Consider the following 24,505-nt stretch of genomic DNA (forward strand, 5'->3'; position numbering starts at 1 on the left):
TGAATGTCAGCAAAGGTGGGGCACATTTTTAGTGTAATGCCTTATTCTGATATGGCGTTTGAGGGAAGAAAGTCCTTGAATGGCATACGTTATTCCAGCCTGCCTTGTTAGCTGTGGGGAAATGCAATTTGTAACGGGCATATCTAAAAAAGTCAGACTTGATACTCTTGGGTCCTCTAGAAGTGCCCTGCGATTATGGGGTCATCTACTTACTCAGAGCTGCACCAATAGTATATTTCAACTCATTCAGAGGTGCATACTGCCCCCGGTTCCAGTTTAAGGGGACACTATTGGCTGATAGTAGTTGATTCTAAATACAGAGGCACACGTTTTTTTTTTACCTCTACATCAGGAAGGGGGAAACATAGCACATTTCCTCTGTAAAACCTGGACAATGCCTGTAAGTGGGCTCCCACTTTTATCAATTATGAGCCCACAATGTTACGTGCTTTAATAGAGCACATTTCCACCATGTTGAAGCACATTCTCTTGGAGGGTGCCCAAGCACTTTCTGAATCTGGGCACCCTTTACACTTAAATTCGAGTTGGCACGAATCAAATTCGCTTCTGAAATGTATCTAATTGTGTTTCAGTGTTCTGTGCGTTGCCCCATGCTTCTTCATTACTGAGTGACTGATGATTATGTTGAGGGTTATTACTTTCATATAGCAGGCAAGATGAATGCCTAAACAAAATAGAGTTCTTCCCTCTTCTCTTTCTGTGTGCACCCTGTGGTCATCTTACGGTAAAGTGCGCATCCAACCAATGTTGTGGGTCATACACCTTCAACCACCAATTATGGTGTACACTTGGCAGGTTTGTGACATTTAATGGTATGACATGGCTTATATTTATTTAAACATATCCAGAGACTACAAATTACAAGTGGTACAGCTTAGACTGTTTACAAACCCATAGACTGAATAACATAATCTACATATCTTGATAACGCACATAATGTAGGTGTAACAGCTCATACATGTTCACTATTTACATTCCTCTATTGGGGCCCCAGGGCTGAGAAATATATGCAAGAATTTCACATGAACAGCATATGTCCTCCATGTGAACACAGTTGTACATTTACAGAACCAGTATGCAAGGAGACACTTCTTGCACGTTCCTGCCTGGGGCACCACTTGACTGACACTTATCAGACATGGTAAGAGAGGTTACAGTGGAACTCGGGGCACAACATGACCTTTGCACTCCATAGACAACCCGGGAATTGGTTTACAGGGTCTGGAACACCAGCAGGTCAGCCATCCTCCAACTAGGGCTTTGCCCATCTCCAACCTAAAATTGATTAGTCACAGCTTCCTATCAGTACTTTGGGTTGGAAAACCTTTTAAATGGAGAGTGGACAACTGTGTGTACTTTTAGGAAACACTAAGACTAGATATTCCTATATCCTTTGCTCAAGGCCAGCGATATTAAGAGGGACTCAGGTTCATGTGGTTCTAAACCATAGGTCACATACAAGATTCATAGGAGAAGCCTATGCATCGTGAAAAATGAGAGTTACTTTACGGAATGTTTAAGGGGGAACAATGTAAACTAGGGACAAAAAGGGTGCAAGTGTAGGGATTGAGATTTCAGTCGCGAACCCTTTTCTGGTTGTTAATGAGAAACCTCTCAGACAGGAAAAAGGTTAAGAACTAAAACTATGATACACCCTTAATGTGCATGGCCTATACAAAGATAATAAACCTTATTAAGAAAAAACTAGAAAATACCAGATTTAGGGAGACTTCTTCCGAAAGACTGTACGAAATTCTGCAGGGATTCTGCACCAACCAGCTTTTCGAAATCCCACAGTATATGATGATGTGCAGGTACCTGGCTAAGGCAGACTAATCTCGACAGCCAGGGGGGAATGGAGAGTGGGCAGCTTGCTAAATCAAGGTTTTGCTATCATCATCAAATACTTTATTCGGTTCAGATAAAAAAACCAAAGAGAGACAAAATGTTTTGCTATCTGTCCAACAACTGTGTGGAAAATCTTCTCTGGATGGAATGGAGCGGGACCAAACGTAGTACACGAGGTCAGGAAGAGGAAACAAGTCAACAATCAGAAAACAATTGCACGGTAGAATCCAGGTTCATGTGAGCTTCAAAAGTCAGCAAAGGACTACGAAAAACGACAACAGGGTGTGGGACTTGGAGAAAGTTAGCAATTCATGGGCTCATTAGTCCAGTTTGGTTTGTACTTGTGCTCCAGCTTTTGAGGTTCTACATCAAATTTGTAGCTCGCGTCTCTGAAATTTCTCTTTGAACTTTCTCCAGCCTTTACAGGCTTTTATTTTTAGAGGTGGGCAGAATGTTTAATTCTGTCTGTGGAATTGGTGGAATTGTGGTCACTGTTGTGTTACTCTTTAACAGAGTTCCAGGCAAATTCTGCCAATCGCCGCGTGGCAGAATTGTTCTCCAGTGAGGCTCCAGAAAATGCGAGCTGGCGAGTGACATTTGGAGTTCCCTAACACAATTTTCTAACACAGGCGGTCGCTGTCAGGGGGCTGCGGTTTGAGTAAACTGGCTGACATTCAAGTAGATTTTCTACTCTAGCGGCAGCAAAAACTCGAATGACCTCACGCTCTTGCACAATGCATGGTGCCATTCACACAGATTTTTCTGCGCTGCTCGCACTACCGGTGCAAAATTGCAGCATGAGCTGCATATTTTCCAACCATTGGCAGAACGTCATGGAATTTCATAGAGTTATTGTGTAACTCCACGGAATTCCGCAGAGTGAAACTCTGCAAGTTCTGCCCAAACTAGGGGTTCTCAGGTTTGCTACTGACATAACAGGTTGCAACTCTGAAGGACTGAGTACTGTTTGCCTTTAATTATTTCTTACTTGAACTTGTCCAACTTTTTGTGCAGCCATTCGTAGGTGTTTTGTCAAAAACTTTCCTTCCTTCTCAATGTCACTGTATGAAAATTAAGCAAGGAAACTTGGGTGCACTGTGTAGTACAAGACTGTCACAGAGCAGGACAACCAGTTATCTCCAATCCCAAAACATCTCATGGTCATGGGCCTTGTCTGGTACCTCAAACACATAAAAAGTGATGAGGAATGCTTGCAGATTGCTTGACCACTACCAATCGCTTAAAGTTTTATTCCAACCTATTTTGTTTTTGCCCACTATTCCATCTTAAATTAGACAATAGAAAATAAAACAGTATATGCAAATCAGCTTTGCCCCTGCTCCAATAGGAACAGGCCCACCCAGACTACCAAGCCACGTCCACTCTGAATTGGCACACAACCAAGCGAAGGCTGGTTTCAGCGTGATTGGGTCTCCTCAGTTGGGTGCAGCTTTGTTCCTGTGCGTAAATGACCCAGGTCTGGGCATACCATTGGAATGATACCCTAAGTAGCCAAACACTGTGCCATTGTAGCCAAGCTACATCTGACTGAAGAGCTGCAACCAAGACAAAACCAGGCTTGGGTTATGTGTTTTCCAGTTCAGGGAGGACCTGGCCTGGTATTTCTGGGTGGACAGTTTATATTGCAGCAGGCCCAAGGCTGATTTGCATATGACAGCACCCAAATTAAGGTGGCACAGTGTAAAAAAGACTGCTGCACCAGGATGCAGCTCCGAATAATTACCAGTGGCTGAAATTAATTCCCTCTATCACTTGGTTTTTATATTTCAGTGCGAAGGGTATTCCCAAACAGTCATGCCTCTGGCAAAGTTGTACCTTATTTTCAAATAACATCACATCTGTGGTCGGAGATACAGGGTAAAACCTCAGGGCTGGGACAAGTTGTTCAACACAGTCTGAAACACTGTGTCCTGCCAGAAAAACAAAGCAGTGCTGGGACAAATTACATGTTCCAGCCAACTGATAATATTTATATATTTGGTACAATACTATGTGTTTTATCTGACCAACTAAAAATGTGAGCCTTAGGAAAGAAGCAATAAAAAATGCACTAGAGCTCACAGTCCCCCCATAGGAGTACCGAGGTATTACACGGAAGAGCAGTAAAAAGTATCCATGTGATAAATTTGACATAGGGCCTCCGTGTACCCCGTATGCCATTGTTGAGAGTCAGTGAAAAGAAACTCTCTTGAGCGGGAAATTAATATCTTAAACTACAGGCCCTACAACCAGGCACGGTATTTTACTGTGTAGACATCTTCACAAGCACCCGTGAACTCTGAGTGCTTATCTGCAAAGAGGGTATGTGCCCGCCAGTGCTTGCTTAGCAAAATAAAAGTAAGTGCAGGACCCTAAGTTTTCCTGAAGAACCCATTACCTGCGATGCTGAATTCCAGGGTTGTCAAATATTGAAGGCTGCCTAACATTGATTCCACCTCCACGACCTTTTACAAGTAACATTTTGCCCCATTGATATGAAGCAATCTGAAATGCACTGCTTCGCAGGAGGCTCCCAGCACCTTGCTTCCATAGCAATGGCCAGTCTTCCATTCAGCCTGTCGTTGACGCTAAGCTTAATTTGATAGAACATTTGTTTTTCTAAGTAGCCCTTCACCAGAGTTGACGAGTGCCACTTTTTACAATAACAAGCTTGCCTAGGTTTGATGCCTCCTCATTTCTCTTTCCTACACCACTCTGCACTCCCTCTAAGTCTTTCAGGTTCTTTTTGATCCCCGCTTTCTTCCTTTGTAACTGTTTTCCCATCTCTCTCCTTCCTTGTTTGCCTTCCTCTGGGCCAATGTTGGATGGGCAAAAATAAGTTCCCGTTCCAAAACATATATAAAACTGGAATTATGTGATTCTGGGGCTGCAGTGATTTTCACATACTTATGGATTTCCCGCATTTGTCACATAATCCATCTGCCACATATGGCAACTCAGGTTCCTGTGCAATGGAAGGCTTTTTGCAAAGGTTGACTGGTCATCTTTTAGTCCCAAATTATTGTATTTAGGTGATAAACTGGTACTAATTAAGGTGAACTATTTTCTCAGACAGTGTTACCATGTGTAACAAGCATTTTCAATGCAAGGGTCTCGCATTTGCTCGAGGTAGAGCTATTAGCGTTGTAAAAGAAAAAAAACTGCAGTGCGATTACGCTATGTAAAATGCAGCGCGATCGCGCTATGTAAAATGCAGCGCAATCGCGCTGCATGGAAAATAAACAGATAAAGTAGTCCGGACCCCATGCTGAAAACATCGAGCCCCGCATGTTTTTAGTAGTTTACCGGTGCTGTGTAGGTGGGCTAAACACTGGAAAAGGTATGACGTTATGCATGCCTCTCACAAATTAAAACAAGACGATTTTAAAAGGCAAGCCCAGGAACCAATGTAAGTGACTGCCGTGCCATGGGTGTGGTTTAAAGCCCAAAGAGAGATTACAGAATGGACGGAGCACTTTGTGCTCGTCCATAAAACTGACTAAATAATGAAGTAATGCTATCACAAAATAGGCTACGTTATGCCTTATAATTTGCCTGTTATTGCTGCATAATTTGGTCCTCCTCTGGCGAATAATTCAAGTGGGCCTGCTTACTGCAAGTTTGTCCTCTAGATTGTTCCTCCCCGCACACATTCAATCCCTTCTACTCGGGTTTTACTATTTAATAACCATTCAGTAGAGGTACAAGCATAGAAACTTGATGTCCATAGTCTCATATAGTCTTGTCCCTCTTTCTTTAACTTTGGTTGCTAAGACCCCATCATTCAGCCCCATAAAGAAAGATCTAGTATACGGCGGGCTGAACTGCACTAGTCATTTCTTAGTTGCTGTAATAGGGGGTGTCCACTGGAGGGCCAGAAGGACCAAATCCGCACCAGCTTTTCAGGCTCACCACATAAAATAAAATGAGATAAAAAAATTATTGTGTGGACATCTATGGTCGCTTATCAGCCACAGGACCATCTGTGCACTTTCCAGCTCAGTCTTGTTCAGGATGGCTAGTAACCCTAGGGATGTGCCCAGGATGCATGAACTCTTAGTGGCACCTGGCACCATCAGGACCCCGACGTGCTTCTCCTGGGCTGTTTGTTTCTGATTGTTGCAAGTGACATGAGCCTCTAGTGTACTGCACTCTTCTGGTTGGATCACTACTGAGTAAACCTTTCCCGCCTGATGCCTGTCTGTTGTATGCCCGTTCTTCCCTGTCCCATCTGTAGAAGGGTTACAACCTCCTACAGTATGCTCAGAGGCCAGCTTACATTAGAAATGTCTCCTTGTCCGTTGCCTCAATGATACACAGCTGTCGACAGCATGTAAAGATCATCAATACCTTTAATGTATTGTTATCCCTCCATGCTGCATGCACTGTAGTCAGTCTCCAGCTATGCCTTTTGCAAGGTGTCCAAGCACTTACGATGAAAGATTTGTACACAGACACAGAGGGTGGCAATGACAGACTCCTTGCATGGTGTTCAAAGCTCTTATGATGACTGAGATTTGTATGCGGCCACTGAGGGTTGCAAGCGTTGAGACCATTTGCATGCTGTTCACTGCTGTTGTGATGAATGAGGTTTGTTTGTGGCAACTGAGGGTGGCAAGGACTAAGACCACTTGCATCTTGTCCAATGCTCTTACGATGAGGGTGATTTGTATGCGGCTACTGAGGGTGGCAAGGATTGAGACCGCTTGCATAGTGTTCAATGCTCTTACGATGAGGGTGATTTGCATGCGGCTACTGAGGGTGGCAAGGATTGAGACCGCTTGCATAGTGTTCAATGCTCTTACGATGAGGGTGATTTGCATGCGGCTACTGAGGGTGGCAAGGATTGAGACCGCTTGCATAGTGTTCAATGCTCTTACGATGAGGGTGATTTGCATGCGGCTACTGAGGGTGGCAAGGATTGAGACCGCTTGCATAGTGTTCAATGCTCTTACGATGAGGGTGATTTTTTGAGAGTGGGTTGGCTTGCTTGGCAAGTCCTTTTCAGCACACTGACACCACAATCGCATTCTGAGATTTACGTGAGCAATCTACCAAATGCAGGCCCACCAATATCAGTGCAAGGATGGTAAAAAGATGAGATCCCAAAAATAAAGATATGAAGCTCTGTGGTTCACCAGAGTCAAATGCGCAGCACATGTCCAGACACGCTCAAAGGATTAGGGGCCAGCGACTGCTGCATACATTGCTATTTTGAGGTAGTGGGGACTTTCACAGGTTGTGAGCTGCTAAAGATACTATGAAACTGCACCTGTGCAGCACAACTTCATATATTAAATTCTTCTGAACAGCTACATCTTTTTGTTTAGACCAGGATGTAGATTAGTGGTTCTTAACTTATGGTCCACAAACCCCAACGGGTCCACAACTGTATAGAAATTGAAACAGCATATTAAAACGAAATATTTAAATAAAGAAAAATATGCAGAATTTAACAATTTTAAATTGGTTGTATATGTAAAGACACATGAAACTGGACACGAAAAATAAAGTTGGTATCCTTAGCTTCATTTGTGGGATGTAGGAGGAGCTCAAGTTCAGAAAACAAAATCTAGCATGAACAATAGGTGGCCTCAAAGTGCAGACAAAAAATAAATCATGCAGTAGATGCAAGAAAGACTAAGTGAAATGCCAGAATGTAGAACTCGCTTTTTCTTTTAGAATGCAAAGTGCAACCCTCTTATTAAAATTTCCCTGTATCTATATTTGTAAATTACATAACTATTTCATAATTTCGGTATTTGTTTGATTTATACTTGTTTCTGTATTTTTGTATTGTTTTGAGGTTCAAGTCATAGAAATTGCTTAGGCAGGGGTCCTTGGCTTCCAATAATGACTCAGCGGGTGTTCCAGGATTCCAGTAATGATTCAGTGGGGGTATACTGAATCATTAATGGAACTGCTGCTATACATCAAAAACAACGAGTAAAATATGGATTCCATTTTTTAAAATGTTTAAATATCTTTTGAATGGAGATAATGATTGGTTTGACTCCAATCTACTATCTGGGACGTTGTGGGCTGCAGGGAGGCACATGGCTTCAATATTTAGCTATTAACTGAGAGATGGCCATCAGCTTTGCAGAAGAGCAGCAGGTTTGTTCCCCACTCCCCACAAGTTGGGTTAGTGAATGCTGAGAGAAGGCGCTGAATTCTTAGACTGACTTGATGGGGGCATTATCCCCATCACCTTAGAGGGGCTTTTTTATCCTGCTTGGTTTGTTGTGCTCAGCTACCAGCAAGACATTTGTTGTAGCCTCACTGGGTTCTTTGATGGAGTCCATTTTGACCTGCATCTGGTGCAGGGGCATCTTTTTAGCTTTTGCCAGTGTTAAATAACTACAGTGCCCAGTTTGTGATAAGTGTTACACTGCAGCTCCGATCCCACAGTGGAAATGGCACCAAAACATGCCCTCCAATCGGAGACCTAGGAAGGATTCTGGGATTAGTATGGGCTTGAACGACTACATTGAGGGCCAGATGTATCATCACGGCCCATTGCGATTCGGTAATAGCGATTTTTAGGAAATCGCTATTACCGACTCGCAAAGGGCCATGTATCACATTTGCGAATCGGTAATAGCGATTTCTTAAAAATCGCAAATGCTATTACCGTATCGCAAATTGCGATACCGGCCCCATTCGCAGCTATGGGCCTGTTGGCCTATAGCTGCTAATTTTTTGCATTTCCAAAATTGTGATTTCTGAACCAGAAATCGCAATTTTGGAAATGCAACAGGCCAGGGTGCTGGGGGCCTAAGGCCCCCTGTCCTGCACCCCCAAATTTTTTTTTTTCAACATGTAACGTACACACATGCCAAAAGGGCATGTGTGCTTTACATGTTACATTTAAAAATGCAGTTTAACTACATTTTGAAATTTTGCACCAGGTTACCACCTGGTTGCAGATCAGGGTATTTTGCAAGTGCAAAATGCCATTTTTGGAAAAATCGCAATTTGCGATTTTTTCCAGCATAGCCTTGCGACCTGGAATTTGTGAATCGCAAATTGCAACTCGCAATTTCCAGGTCGCAAAGCAAGAAATCGCAATTTTAGCGATTTCTTATTTGTGGTCTGCGAATGCATTTCATGCATCGCAGAGCACTGTTTTGCACTCGCAAACGGCCAAATTTACCAATTCGCACCGTTTGCGAGTGCAAAACTATTTCATACATCTGGCCCTGAGTGAGGTACATCCCAGTTTGGTGAAGACCACCTGTACAAGAGCCCCCAGCTGCATCCCACTTCACAAAAGGACGATTGCAGACAGTGCTGTGCACTGCACACATGAGCATCATGAAGATTGTATAAGATTATCAGAGTCCTTTCAGTTGGCTAGACTTGCTGGAAAGTTGACAAGGAAAAGAGGTGAATGGATGTTCTGATTAGTCGGCACCAATCTCTTTTCCGATTGGTGCAAGACTAACTCCCCTCTGGCTGTGCTCCCACCAACATGACTCCTCCATAGACCACAGTGAGTGCCAACTCGCAAACACCAGAGTTTAGGGGTCTCCTAAGCAGGGACAAAGGTGGGATGGACAAATACAAATGACAATTTAATGAAAAGAAAAATGGGCCAAAAAGGAATCAAAAGGCATTAAATATACAACATCACTTCATTGGAAGACGAGGTCAACTGTGTCAGTTAATGAAATGGCATTCAGTACACAAACGGTTATAGTGTGTGCTCAAACAGTCCAAGAATCTACGTCGCGGACCAACATTTTAACTTTGTTTAAAATTAGAAAATGTTTGCTTGTGGTGGGAAAATATGGAACAATATATTGGCGCTTGCAGCGGACCTCATATTTGTTTTTCTTATATGCTCTTTTCAAGTCATCATGTAGTACTGCTGGAGATCTGTTGGACTGCACAAGGCACAAAACCCTGTGTACCAAAGAGGTTTTTCAAGGAAATGTTATTGTCTCGTGGGGACGGTGGGAGGGAGGAGTGGGAGGGGGTTCCATGACACAGAAACGCGTCATAGTGCACACAGTAAATCTCTTTTATGGCAGCAAATGTTCTCTGTCCTTAAATGTTCCCCACACCCATCGTACTCATTCTAAGATTGTCAACAAAAAAGGCAAACAGAATTTGCCATATCTCTAAAGAAAATACATTGCATCATTTGTAGTTCGAAATCCGAGTTAAAGAGCAGTCTTTTACAAAATCAGTGTGTTTTTAGTAAGAACTGCAGTGTGACAGCCACGCTCTAAATCATTGGTAATAGGTCTAATGTTTTATAATAGCCATGCAGCTAGGGTTGCCACTGTCCTGGATAAAAATACTAGACATGCGTTCAAATCTTACGATTCTACAAAGAGACAGACACGATATTTAAATCGAATTTTATATTTAAAAAATGTCTGTATTTATTTTTAGGTGTTGCTGCAAATGGTAACGTGCAGTAAAGGGCTTGGAGCCCTCCCATTGCTTACCATTTGCAGGCATGATTGCCCTGCCTCTAGCTGCCTCCTAATTGTCCACCATATGCCTCACGTTGCTTCCCTTTATTCCCCTGGAGCAAGGACTAAGAATTAATTAATTGAATATGAGGTGTGTCCTTCCGCTATCCTTTCGCGGCACGTGCTCTGATTCAGGGCACTTTTTTGTTCTTCATTTTTCTGTCATTCAATTCCACTTCCATGATACACCTTTGGCTTACTTCTAATGTCTGTGCTACAGTTTTTTTTGTTGTACCCTTAATTTGTTTTGGAGTTCAATGCTTCCTTTTACAACCCCAAACAAATAGCACAGCATATTATATCAGTCAATGTGACTGCATGTGTTTGTAGGCTGTGCCTCTTCTCTGTGCATACAAAGTATTTCTCTGTTTAAATGCTTAAAGCGTACACTAGTCTGAAATCGGACTCCCGCAGTCTTCCTAGACAAGCACTCCTGTCACATGCTTCAACCCAGGCTGCCACTAAGCCACAAACGTTTTGGACACATCTGGCAATTTTCGAACCCACTGAGTTGTTTTTTAAAGTGCCTCGAGTTTGGGCAGCACTGCAGTTAATCAATTTTTCCGTAAAACCTGTGTCCTCAGTCTTATCTGAGCATACAAAGTATGTGTCTGTTTAAAGCACTTCATTTTTGTGTGGAGCAGCAACTACTCCATTTCCCCTAAAACCTGTGCCAAGGTCCTTATTCGTATATGTATTCCACAGAAAACCCTTTAGGATGCCCTACATTCATATGCACTTAAGTGAAAGATGTACCCCAATGGCCACTGTTAGACTCCATATCTATCTACCCCACTACACCCCACCTCCAAACTCCCCTCCACCCCAATCTATCACATTCCACTCTATAGCCCTCTACTCTACACCACTCCGGTCCAAACTACCCCAATCCACTCCAGCCTACCCAAATATGCCCCACTCCATTCTAAACCAATCTACTGCACTCCAATCTTTCCCAGTCTACCCCACTCCATTCTACCCATATCTACCCACTTCCATTCCAATCTACCCCTCTCAACCTCACTCCAGTCTACCCTACTCCAGTCTATCCCTATCTACCCCACTCCACTTTACCCAACCTACCCACTCCAATTTACCCCATCTAGCCCACCACACACCACACAACCACATTCCTCTCCACTCCACCCTACTTCAGTCCACTCCAGTCAACCCCACTAACTTTTTGGCATGCTGAATAGCAGCTACACTGGTGTACAACACGGCTAAAACACAGGCCCTAAGCCAGTGGTTCTCAACCTTGTGACATCTGTGGACCCCCACTTTATCTTTACTGGAGCTCGGGGACTCCCACTGAATCATTATTGGAACCCAGGGACCCCCTACTGACTCATTACTGAAAGCTAGGGACCTAAACTGTTAATACTATTTATTTTTCAAAGCAGTCGCGGACCCCCTGAGGAGGCTTCGCGGACCCCAATGCGTCACCCGGCCCACAGGTTGGGAACCACTGCCCTAAGCCATTAGCTGCCACAAAGGCGAGGCCTGTTGGCTATGCCATTGCTTGCTGATATTACTTTTCTGTCTTTGTTCACTTTAATTATCAGCCAGGGATCATTAAGGCATCTCTATAATGCAGTGCAAGTTTGCATTGCCATTTACACTGACTGACTTGTGCAAAAGCGAAATCTGCATCAACCACCTAGCACAAACATTTCAGTTTAGTAGTCACTGGGTGCAAATGTTGACATTTCACTTTTAAAATGAACAATCTCTTGTCTGGTCCGCAGCGTCTGATTTCAGTGTGGAAACATTAATTTTTCAAGGTGTAAACATGATCTCACACCCACATGTGGAGAGGGATGACGATGGCCGAATGGCACGCGAGGAAATTGTGACGCACTACCGTACAAAAGACTGGTAGGCTCTGGTACGTTAGTCCCATGCCGTATGTGCGCGACATGTGACTGACAATACTCCAGAACCCTCCTTCCTGCCCGTCCTGTTCTAAGTATAAGCACCTCGTCGTGCGTGCAAAGCCTTTTGACTGTTACCCGCGGCCCAGGACAGCCTGACCCTATTAACTAGCTCACATGCCAACCTGTCACCATCAGCAAGAACACAACATTTCGACTTTAAAAAAATCAAAGAGAATATACAGGAATGAGGCTCAAGACTCGGTATCCAAAAACACCACAACTCGATCGAATCTGACAGCCAGAGAAGAGAAGACGGGTGTAGAGGGAGGCAGAGTAAGACTGGGAGATGTAAAGCCGCCTTTAAAAATTTGTACATATCATCCATATATTTACAAGTGAGTGTAGCAAGTGAGTTCAACCGTCTCTAGCAGGATTTTTGGGGAAATTGTGAATGTGTTTCGAAGAAAATCGTGTGCATACCCTCAGGAGTGTTTGTCGCGCTGGCTAGAGGCAAACCTTTCCGTCCACCGCTAAACGCAGACCACCGGCACTTAGCTCACCAGAGGTCTGCATGTGTCCCATACAGCCCTGGTTGGAAGGAAGCATCTAGAATATTCTCAAAGTCAACGTGCCCCTGCGTTTTCCTTTCATGCCAGTTGCTCAAACATGCATGGCCCGGTGGCTTAACTATGCCAACGAGTGCTTTAAGGCTGGCTGCTTCTCCTTAGTTGTGCACCTGACACCCATTATTGAGGCTGTGGTGAACAATGGATAAAAGCAGGAGAAAAATAGGAGCGGGATTTTAGGCCAAACTATATTGTGGATCATCACGTAAAACTTTCAGTGTTGTAACAAGAGCAACAATGACGACGGCAGTGTGGTTTCATTGATTGTTTAAACCCCTCTTCATAACCCAAGCATGGCAAAAGCACATGAAACAATTACCAGACTTGGGGCCTTATTTAGAGTTTGGCAGATGGAATACTCCATCACAAAAATGGCAGATGTCCCATCTGTCGTATTACAAGTACATTATATCCAAAGACACTCGTATTACAGTTTATAAGCGATCCGTCGCGGTTTGACAGAGCACTTAGTCTGACAAATTCTAAATAAGACCCTTAATGTATTTATTTTATCGACTTCAACAGCATGAATGGTCGAGTTATCCCCATTAGCACTGGAACCTATTGCTTGAAGGCCTCAAACAACCATCTGAGTCGGGCACATTAAGCTAATGCACTCCCTCACAACCAAATACATTGAATTCTCTTTAGTTTGATTCCCAGTACAACATAAAATCACAGGGTCCCGAGTACAAGGCTGGATGCATAAAAATCTTAGGGTGGGTATGTTTAGCTCTCTTTTGCATTCCATGTGTGTGTTATTTTGCTCTATTTCTCTTTGCACCATTCAGTGATTTTTTTTGAGACAGTAACTTTTCAGTGCGCTTGTTTTTTGTAATAAAATATGCATACTGAAATTCTTGCTGCCGCAAGGCTGCTGTAATTCACATTAAAATGCTTTATCAAACTATATACCAGATCGTCCTGCTGGCGGATGTATGGGCCTCAGCTTGGTGATAGTTTGGAAAAAAAAAATTGGAATGGGTGAAAGAGTAAGAAAATCGTTTTTTCAGACGTGAGAGATGTTTTTCGACCTGTTATTGTGCGCTGGCCAGAAGGTCCTGATGACCTCTCAAACTATCTCTAGTGCTTTCTAGTTTGGACTTTGCCATTTGATTCTTGGCCAGACCATCAGCTGGGGACACACAAAGTCCCGCACCAGCTGCATCCACCATCCAGCCATTGCATCTTTCTGTACCTCGCTACCACTAAATATATCAGCTGCCACTGCTCAATTTGTGCCGGTGGTTGCAGGTGCTGGGCAGTCACTGGCTCTCTTATTTGAGAACCAGGACATATTTTCATCAGCGTATCTGATGCTGTGCAAGACAGAAACCCCCCCAGAAAAGTTGAAAATAAAAAGGAAGAAAAAGATAGGAAAACAGAGAAAAAGGAGTGAGCAGGGAGAGAAAAGAATGTGTAAAAGGGGGATAAAAAGACTGGAAGTGAAGGGTGACTGATGGAAAAGGAGTGAGTTGGGATCAAGGGAGACAACATTGATGCTCATCTTTACCAGAATTCGTCAGTGCCGTTGTTGGGCTCCTAAAAAAAACACTGGGCCCTGCATTTTTTATTTTATTTTAATATTTATAAATATATATATTTTTTTTAAACAAACTAAACACTAAAAGGATATTTAATCATATTGTTAGTATCCATGGCACAAAGTCCGTTTGCTGCCTGGCCTCCCTTCTTTTGCTTCTACTAATGTCATCAGCAATAGAACAAAGGCCCCATTTATTAACTGGTCTGTAGGACAACAGAAAAGCATCAGGTATTCTACAGAATTTTGATGCTTGTGGTGTTTTACTGCCATTTTGCTGCGAGTTGGAGTTCAATTTATATAAGCTGTACCTTCTACTGCGACCTATTTTACTTTGTTCAGTGAGGAGTGACCTTGCAGTGATTTGGCAATATTGGCCTTCAATGAACCAGACCCACAAGATGAGAGAGGAGTAATTTAAGCTTCTGGTCTACTGGGACGTAATGCTATTTTGTTTTCTCAGGCTCCTTGAAATGAGACTCTAAAGTCAACTGGTTCAGTTTAGCCACCTGTGGTTAGAGGGGGCAGCTGTAACCCTTGAACTTCCTGCTTTTCAATAAAACCCCTCAAATGCTCTTTGGGAGCTTTATTTTTTCAAAACCTGGGCCTGTCATTCACACCACCTAGGATACAACTAGCGCCATGCACAGCTCAGTCAATCTTCAGGGCCTATGATGGAAAGACATATGGTACAAGCACTAAAGAGTGGGGTTTCCTCAAAAGGGCCCGCAAGACACTTTGAAGCCCTCTGTTAATTGAAAAAGGCATTGCAACGAGTCATGAGATATAGAGGGCATCTCTGCTGGCATTAGCATGCGATGACCAGTCACAGATTTGGAGAAGGTGGTCATCGTATGTGATGGCAGGTCAGCTTTGCAAAGGTTGTGTCATCCTGCATGGAGAAGGAGAGGCCGTTTAGGGGTCCCTACAAGAACAACAAGAGTGGAGTGACATGTGATGATCAAAAATAGATGAAGGTGTGGACCAATTGTGGTTACCAGGTTCCATATGGTTAGAGAGATGTTTATATCATGGTACTGCCATTAGGAAGGCTTCACAGCGCCCTCAGAATACGGGTACCTTCCTGCCCTGCTCTTGGGGATCTTGCCACAGGTAAGAGGGACAGGAGGGCCTCTTGAGTACCGTAGGCAGATGAAGGTTTGGGACATCTCATGAGGGCCAGCTGCAGCTGAAGTTGTGTGCCATCATGGTGTGATTGTCAGGAACAGACTAAGAAGGCGTGGGCCAAGCAGTGGTGTTTAGGTGTACGTAGGGGAGGGGCATGCCATGATTGCCAGGAATAGACAAAGGTGTTTAGGGTGTCATTACTGAGACATCAGTTATAAAGAGCATAGTTCTCCAAATACAGGAAGGTGATGATGGAGCTAGTAAGTGCTGTACGCTTTGTTATAGGTCCTCTCAGAGGTCATGTCTGATCCTCATTGCTCCTGCCACACACTCCCATGTAACGGACTGCGAGACCAGCTACACCCAGTGCTTCATTTGAGAAAAATGAATGACAGTTTAAAAAATAAGTGCAGGGCCCAATGATTTTCCCAGCTGCTGCCGACAGTAGAATACCTATTCCTTCCTAGCTAACTCACCAGTGCAGGTTCTTTTCCACCCCCGCTTTCCCTCTTTGTTACAGGTTTCCTATCGTTCTCTTCCTCCTTTATCCCATTTCTGGCTTTGTCTTTTTTGCTGTTGGTCTAAATCTGCTGATGATAAATAATTCCCAGTCCCCATCCATGACTGCCAGAGCTCAGCAGCCGCAACCACGAGTACAAATCACGCCCTGGCTATACCGGACCATCTTGCTCAGAGTTCTTCCCGACTAAAAGCGCATTTTCATCTTGCATGTTTAACTCTTCCGGGGGTGGGGGGTTACGTGGGTAGCACATACCAAGCCTCTGCTCGGCAAACATATGTAATATAAGGGAAATCTGCAGCATATTTTTCAGTCTCGAAAATAAACTCAAATAGCACCAGAAGTTATGTGTTTTTTGTCACTGAAAAGCAGCTGGAGTTTAACATTAGGAAAAATGCAGGTGAAACCAAGAGCATCTCTGGTACCTGGATGCTCACGTCGGCTCAGGAAGTGCAGGTGACAATGGCACCTGCTGGAGTTCAGGAACACCTGTAGGAAATAGCCCCAGTGGCGAAGTCCGAATGTTGGCTTAGCTTTTGAAACCTACAAAGCCTCCACTCCTCACATTCAATGTGTCTGAACATTAAGCAACACACCACGCCGTGTGAGTCTGACACTCTCGACGCCGCCCTCAGATGATGTTCAATAGCCCAATAACCAACTTTGGAGCCGGGAGCCACATATTTAATCCTGGCTTTACGAACAGATGCCATACTCTGATCGTGGGCAAATAACGTCACCTTCCTTTGTTCTAGATCCTTCATTTTCCAAAACATGCCTGATTAAACAAAAGCTCGGTTTATGCACTACTTACGGAAAATGGCAATGGCGAGCAGTACTGAATCCCTACATCGGACTACCATGAAGTAAATATGCGGAGGAAGCTATTACTCTGTAAAGCAGTATGAACGTATTTTATGTAAAGCTTCTTGAAGATTGATGTGACTAAGTACTTAATATTGAAAATCAAGTTTATTTTTTTAAATATTTTCAGAGCTTTTTGCCGCCAGTAATCTCACCATGCCTCCAGGGTTGGAGTGGTAAACCACTTGCAAAAGGAAGGGCTGGGCGAGCCAACAAATGAAGTGAGACCTGAGCCTTGGCTCTAAAAGCACATGCTCTGGAAATGTTTGGCGTGTAAATCACGTAAAAGGGGTCATGTAAACTATGATAAAGTCTCTTCAAAATTGTACTTATTTAGCATCTCACCTTAGACATCAGATTATATCACTTTGAGACTTTTATAAATAGTGCTAGCGTTTAAGTATATGAACTTGCTTACATTCCTGCACACTCCTGCCCTACCCTGGCTACAATGGCTTTTGTAAACCAACAGGCAGCTCAGTTGTCATGTACACTCTAAAAGAATCCATCCCAGATTCCTATTATAAATTGAGCAACATTGTAGTTGATTAAATCAAACACAAAGTGGTTTCGAACAGCCTACACTCTGAACTCACGTATATGAAGGTGCTTTGATATGTGATGATGAAGAAAAAGGAGGCCTGGTCAAATAAAATATTTACCTAGGATCACACAATTTACGACCACAGCAGCCAAGATTGATCACTAGTTTTCTTGTTGCACATTGTGCTTCAACACCTAAATTAATATTTTTTTTCTTTCCCCTGCTTTACATCAACCATTAATGCTTTGTCTTAAATTTGTGCTGAACGAGGTTACAGCATGGCGGCAGGCAGAAGCCAGATGAAAGCTTAGCTCATGTTGGGCTCGAGGGCCAAAGAAGACCCTTGAGATGAGCCTGAGCCAGGCTTCTGGCTCCAGCTTTAAGTGTGTCAACCCACCTCTAGGAAGGGGTACCTTTGGGACTTCTTGCCCTTTGAGAAAGAAAACAAAAACTGCTCGAATGTAGAAAGTGTTCCAGGGCACCACTGCCAACTTTCACACTTTAAGGAAAGATAATCTTTCTTTTTTAAACACAGTCCTGATTTCTTTTAGACAAATGGCTGCGTTAAAAAACAAAAAACAAAAAACAAAATAGTACTGGTCACAAAAACATTGGTCGGAGTTTTTGACTTTTTACATTTTTATTTGTGATGAGTATTTTGTACATCTGGTCCCTTAATGTGCATTTATTTAAATGGTTTAAACACAATTGGTGTACAACTATGTAAGAAATTGAAGTCTTAGTTGAGGGAATTAAGATTTACCTCAAATAATAATAATCACAATCCTTGTCAAGCTGAACCACAAAAGTCACTAAATAAACCTAAGCTTAACGTTCTGGTAGCTTGGCATGCAGCAGTCAGGCTTAACTCAGAGACAATGGTTAAAGTATTTATGCAGAACTCAAACAATAATAAAGAAATAACAAAACATATGAAAAATCCCCAACTAGTTTAGAAAAGGAGAGTAAATTTGAATAAATAAAATGAAACTAAAGCAACAAAAATCCAATAAGTAGAACTGGAGATATTTTTTACGTTTTAATTAAAAAGTAGCACCAAAAAGCACAAGGCGCCAACCGCAGTTATTAGGTCGCACTAGACTAAGCCAAAGTCAAGAGTTAGGGCTGATGGGGAAGGGTGGCTAACCACCGTAGAAAATGTCGACCCCATGAAGCGGCTACCATTGCCAGCCAAATTAATCCCCCCTTCATCAGCTATAATAACCGTGTGCCGCTGTAGGAAAGTACCCTCTTTTTGGCATGTAACCCCCAATTCCTGCCTGATGTCAGTGTGTCTATGTCATTGGAGTCCTGCTAACCGGGACCCCAGTGCTTATACTCTCTCTCCTCTCAAATTTGTCTCTACATACTGGTAACCCAGTATTTCATTCCAGATTGGCATACTGGTGCCCCCTTATAAGTCCATAGTATATGGTTATTAGGTACCCAGGGAATAGGGGTACCAGGGGATCCCTATTGGTTGCAGCATTATGTTTGCCACCCATAGGGAGCCCAGGCAAAAGTTTCTGCAGGACTGCCATTGCAGCCTGCGTGAAATGGTGCATGCATTCTTTCACAGCCATTTTCACAACACCAGGTCAATTATAATTCACCTATATGTCAGACCTTCCCACCCTCAAGGCTGGGTGCAAAGTACCTGTGTTGAGGGCACCCCTGCTCTAGCAGAGGTGCCCCCACACCATCCAGGACCATTTTCCCAGACTACGTGAGTGTGGGAACACCATTTTATGCGTGCACTGGACATTGGTCAACACGCATGTCCAGCTTCACACTGGTAACTCCGAATATGTCCATGTAAGGTGTTTAAAACTGGGAATTGTACCCCAATACCGATTCTGGTGTTGGTTGCACAATTCTATGTCAGGACCGGAGGCTCCGATTATGCTTTCTCTTTCTTTACTGACTTAAACAGCAGCCAATGAAATACAAGTAACAGAAAAAACTACAATACCCAGGACACCCAATATCCGGTCACATTGTCCAATCACCATCCATGTCCTTTGCTATAAGTCCTTTGCTATAAGTCCTTTGATCTATGAAGTCACTTCCTCTTTCTTTGCTGCTTCGCAGCAGATAAGTACATGTTTATTTTCTCTCCGACATATCGATGTGATTTGATTATTTTATGTATATTGATGTTAGTTAAGCGTCGCGATTCATCGCGATTTTATTGTTACTATTTTTAGCGCTCTCGCGCTTCGAATTATTGGCGTTTTGCCAAGTTTAGTAGCCCGTTTTTCTTGTGGAGCGGGAGCTGGACTGCCCTTGGGCAGTCTTTTCTCTATTTTTAGCGCGCACACACGCGCTCACGCATTGGAGCCGATTTCCTTTCGTTTTCGAAATCGATCGGCTCGAGTGTGCTGTGTGCTCGTCTGGGTCTCCCTTCTTGCAGTGACAAATTACTCCCTGACGCCCAGCGGGCTGAAAACTGACTGGGTTGTAAAATATATAACAGGTTATTGCCTAGAGTGCCCTGCAGGTTGCTCCCTCCACACTTTAATTCAAGGGCTCTTTTGATTGTTTCCTGAAAACCTGAACTTGTTTTTTTTTTTTGCACTCCCCCACTTGGTATCTTCATTTAAACAGATTAAACATACTTCCCTCATAAGATATTACTGTTATCTTGCATCATGTCTCAATGGGAAGAACAAGAAACTGAATACTACCCAGAGGAGCTGGGCAATCAACTTGAAGTTGATCTGGTGGAAGCCCTTGATACCAGGGTCCAACAATCAGTCAATGATGCTCTAGTGAGAGATCTAGGCCCATTCTCTGGGCAAATATTTGATATCGCTCGATCACAAGTTTGGTCTCAGGGACAGCAAGAGCCCAAAAAGGTAAAAGACAAAGCAAAAAATCTGGAACCCGGTGCAGAGGTCAGTGCTATCCACGCGGATGCTTTTGAGAAACTGCGGAAAAAACGCAGTGGTGAACATAATTATAGTTCGAAAAAAGGAACTCCCATTTCTACCTCCTCCTCTGATAAAACCTCTTCCTCAGACGACTCAGATGACTCTGATGTTCCGATTCCGAGTAAGAAAAGTAAGAAAATGCCCCCTCCGTCCCAAGTCCTGGACTTTGATCCTACAGAAATTATTCACCCCAGATCTTCTAATTGGCTCCCTCCTCCCGAAGTAGCACAGTATGTCCAATCCAACTTGCGTAAGAGTTTTGGTAAAGAGGTTAGATCACGTCTGAAAGCGGAATGCCCCCGGCCTGACCTGGAGGGTGAGGTTTCTGAGACCCCAGAGATAGACCCCACCATGGTCACTTTTATGAAGAAGTTCGCTAAAGATCCTAAAAAAGGTTTAGACCGTTCATGGCGTAGCTACCAAGACAAACTACTGGACCTTTCCGGTCCCTTGACTAAGATCCTCGAACTGGCATATGTAGCAAAGGAATCTGGTACCCCGGTGGACACCGATGTCCTTATCGGGTGGGCACAAAGGGCTGTATGTCTATTAGGAAATTCTAACTGTGCCATTTCAGCAGAACGAAGGAAATCAGTTCTTATGCGCATTGATCCCAAGTTATCGGATCTTGCGTCCTCAGAGGCGGGACCTTCGGCTGAAGGACTACTCTTTGGATCCTCATTCATCAAAGACTTAGCCAAGTTCTGCTCCACCTTCTCTTCCCTTGACAAAGCGCAAATGTCACTCAAGAAGGTGTTCAAACGAGGCCTTTTTGGCAGGGCCGGTCGTTTCGGAGGACGTATGCCCGGCCGTAGCTCCTTTAACAGTCCCCAAAATTACTACCGTAGAGGCAGAGGTGGTTGGTACGGAGATCAGGACTCCACCTTCTACCCCACAAGACACAGAGGGGGTCGTCCTCACTTCCGTAGAGGTTCCCGCAGGGACAACAAAGAGCCATCCAAGACTCAAGTTTCTCAGGTGAGCATTATTCATTTTTCTCAGGTCAAACTTGGGGGCAGAATTGCATCTTGTTTAATAAATCGGAAACGGATATCCAGAGATCTGTGGATTCTTCAAACAGTAGAAGGATTTCGTCTAGAGTTTGTCAGTACCCCCAAACAACTCTCTCCCCCCTTACAAATGTGTTTTTCCCAAACAAATCAAGATTTTATAGACAAAGAAGTACAAGCTCTCTTAGACAAAGGAGCCGTACAATTTGCTTCCCCTCATCCTTTCGGTTTCCTCAGCCCTATTTTTGTAGTAGACAAAAAGGGAGGAGGTCACCGTCTAGTCTTGAACCTAAAGGATTTCAACCAGTGGATCCTGTACAGGCATTTCAAGATGGAGGGTATTAACATGTTAAGAGACATCCTGTTAGTAGGGGATTGGATGGTGCGTCTGGATCTAAAAGATGCCTATCTATCAGTTCCAATATTTCCTCCACACCGGAGGTTTCTACAATTTCTATGGAAGGATCAATGTCTAGAATTCCTAGCACTCCCATTCGGCCTACCGTCAGCCCCTTGGTGCTTCACGAAGTTACTGAGACCAGTGATGGAATATCTCAGAACCAAAGGAGTCAGATTGATTATATATCTGGACGATATTCTGCTGATGGCTCAGTCACCTCAAGTCCTAATCTCACACTTGGATTAGACCATCAGTCTCCTACAAGATTTAGGTTTCCTGATCAATGTACAGAAGTAATTGTTGAAACCTTCTCAGATAGTAGAGTTTCTGGGTTTCCAGATAAATTCCACTTTATGCCAACTTCTTCCCTCTCAGAAGATACGCAACATCAAGAGGGAATTGAGGTCAGAACTGACATACCAGACCGTATCATTGAGGACCATAGCCAGGATAGTTGGCTTATTAGCTTCATCTATTCAGGCGATTTTTCCTGCACCCCTACATTATCGAGCACTTCAAAGGCTCAAGATCAGACACTTACAACAGGGTCTGAGTTACTCAGAACTAATACCACTGACTTCCGAAGTAAGATCGGAAATTCAATGGTGGCTTCATCACATGGAGGCATGGAATGGCAGAGCGATTTTCGTCTCTCGCCCGGAAGTAGTGATAGAATCTGATGCCAGCAGATGGAGTTGGGGAGCTCGCTGCAACTCCCTAGTGACGGGGGGCAGATGGTCAGAATGGGAACAATCCCTTCACATCAATTGTTTGGAGCTTCTAGCGGGCTCATTTGCTATAAAGAGCCTCTCCCGCAGAAAACAGATTGTTGCATACTATTACGGATGGACAATATATCGGCAGTAAGGTATGTCAACAAGTTAGGGGGCACGAAGTCCAGGATTCTGGCGGAGATTGCCAAGGATTTCTGGCATTTTTGCCTAACGCAGCGTTTAGTGGTCATAGCGGAATATCTGCCTGGAGACCAGAATGTCATAGCAGACTGGAACTCCAGATACCTATCAGACTCCAGCGACTGGAAGTTGGATCCTCTGATTTTTGCCCAGATAGTGCAGGAATGGGGCAATTGCGAAGTGGACCTTTTTGCCTCTCGTCTCAATTGCCAGATTAATTTTTTTTTACAGTTGGCGTCCAGACCCTTATGCTCTAAAGACAGATGCCTTTCTTCAGGACTTGTCCCAGTTTCGGGGTTATGCCTTTCCGCCTTTTCTGATGATTGCCAGAGTTCTGGCTCAGGTGCGGAGACAGAAAACAGAGATTGTTCTGGTGACTTTGTTCTGGAGAGCACAGCCTTGGTTCCCCAGTGCTCTACATTTAGCTTGTGCCTCTCCTCTTCTGATTCCGCCTCGTCCGAATCTTCTCTTGAGTCCAGAGGGCCTTCAACATTCTCTGATCTTGTCAGGGAAGTTAACACTTCTAGCCTGGTTAATTTCAGGTCGAGATGGAATGCCCCAGATGTTTTGCAACAAGCTGCGGAATTCATTAATCAAGCCTGGGCCAGTAGTACCCATAAGAGATATGATTCAGCCTGGCGCAGATGGTCTAGTTGGTGTGATGGAAGGGGTGCCAATCCAGTGGAAGCACATATTGGTTTGATTGTTAATTTTCTAGCAGAAATAGCCAGCTCCGGTTTGGCTTATCGGACGGTCAATAATTTTAGGTCTGCCATTTCAGCAGGACATTCGCAGGTAGAAAGCAAGCCCATTGGTGAACATCCATTAATTTGCAAGCTTTTGAGGGGTATATGTCTTTCTAAACCACCTCAGGCAAAATATACTGTTTTATGGGATGTTAATATCATATTAAAATTCCTTGATTCATTGCCTGCCAACAGATATTTGTCTCGCAAACAACTTTCAGCTAAGCTAACCATGCTTTTATGTCTTGTCTCTTGTAAAACAGTATCGGACGTCAGGGCTTTAGATTTAGCAGGTAGAACTTTTTCACCAGAAGGAGTCTCCTTTTCGGTGACAAGAAGAACCAAAACAAATTGCAGGTCAGTATCTTATCCGATTTATAAGGAAAATTCAAAATTATGTGTGGTTCAATGTTTGAAGGATTATGAAATTGTCACAGAAGAATTTCGACAGAATTCTAAGGGTCAATTGTTAATTGCTTTGCAAAAACCTTTTAAACCAGTATCATCAGCTACCTTAGCTAGATGGATGAGATGGTTGATGAATGAAGCAGGTATTGATACCTCTGTATTTGGGGCCCATTCTGTTAGAGGGGCTATGGCTTCAAAATCATTTGCCTTAGGTTCTAGGTTAGAAGACATAATGAAAGCTGCAGATTGGTCTTCAGAAAATACTTTTCGTAAGTTTTATCATAAACCTGTATTGGATGTGGCCAATGTGGTAATGGAACAGCTTTAAACTAGCATAATCGGAGCCTCCGGTCCTGACATAGAATAAAAAAAATTCTAGCTATCGCGTCAAGAATTTTCAATTCTATTAAGGACACAGAGGCGAGGATTATCCCTCCCTGGTTATATTTATACAATATTATCATTTACTATTTATATCTGATGTGATATTATCATTTAACCCTCCCATTATTTGCAATCATAAAGTTTGAGATACATATATTTTATGAGATATTACCTACCTGTTTATTGTTACAGCTGCTGATCAGAAGAACGCCTGAAGGTCGTAACTTCAAGGGATGTTTGAGATATATGTTTT

At 43.4% G+C, this 24,505-nt stretch overlaps 1 protein-coding gene across 1 annotated transcript in view; it reads right to left on the reverse strand.

The window, feature by feature from the left end:
• Positions 1 to 24,505, reverse strand: part of ZCCHC24 (zinc finger CCHC-type containing 24) — a 213,793-nt gene that overhangs the window by 84,083 nt on the left and 105,205 nt on the right. The gene's annotated exons all lie outside the window — the stretch shown is intronic.

Source organism: Pleurodeles waltl, chromosome 6 (genome assembly GCF_031143425.1).
Source record: "Pleurodeles waltl isolate 20211129_DDA chromosome 6, aPleWal1.hap1.20221129, whole genome shotgun sequence".
Lineage (NCBI taxonomy): Eukaryota > Metazoa > Chordata > Amphibia > Caudata > Salamandridae > Pleurodeles > Pleurodeles waltl.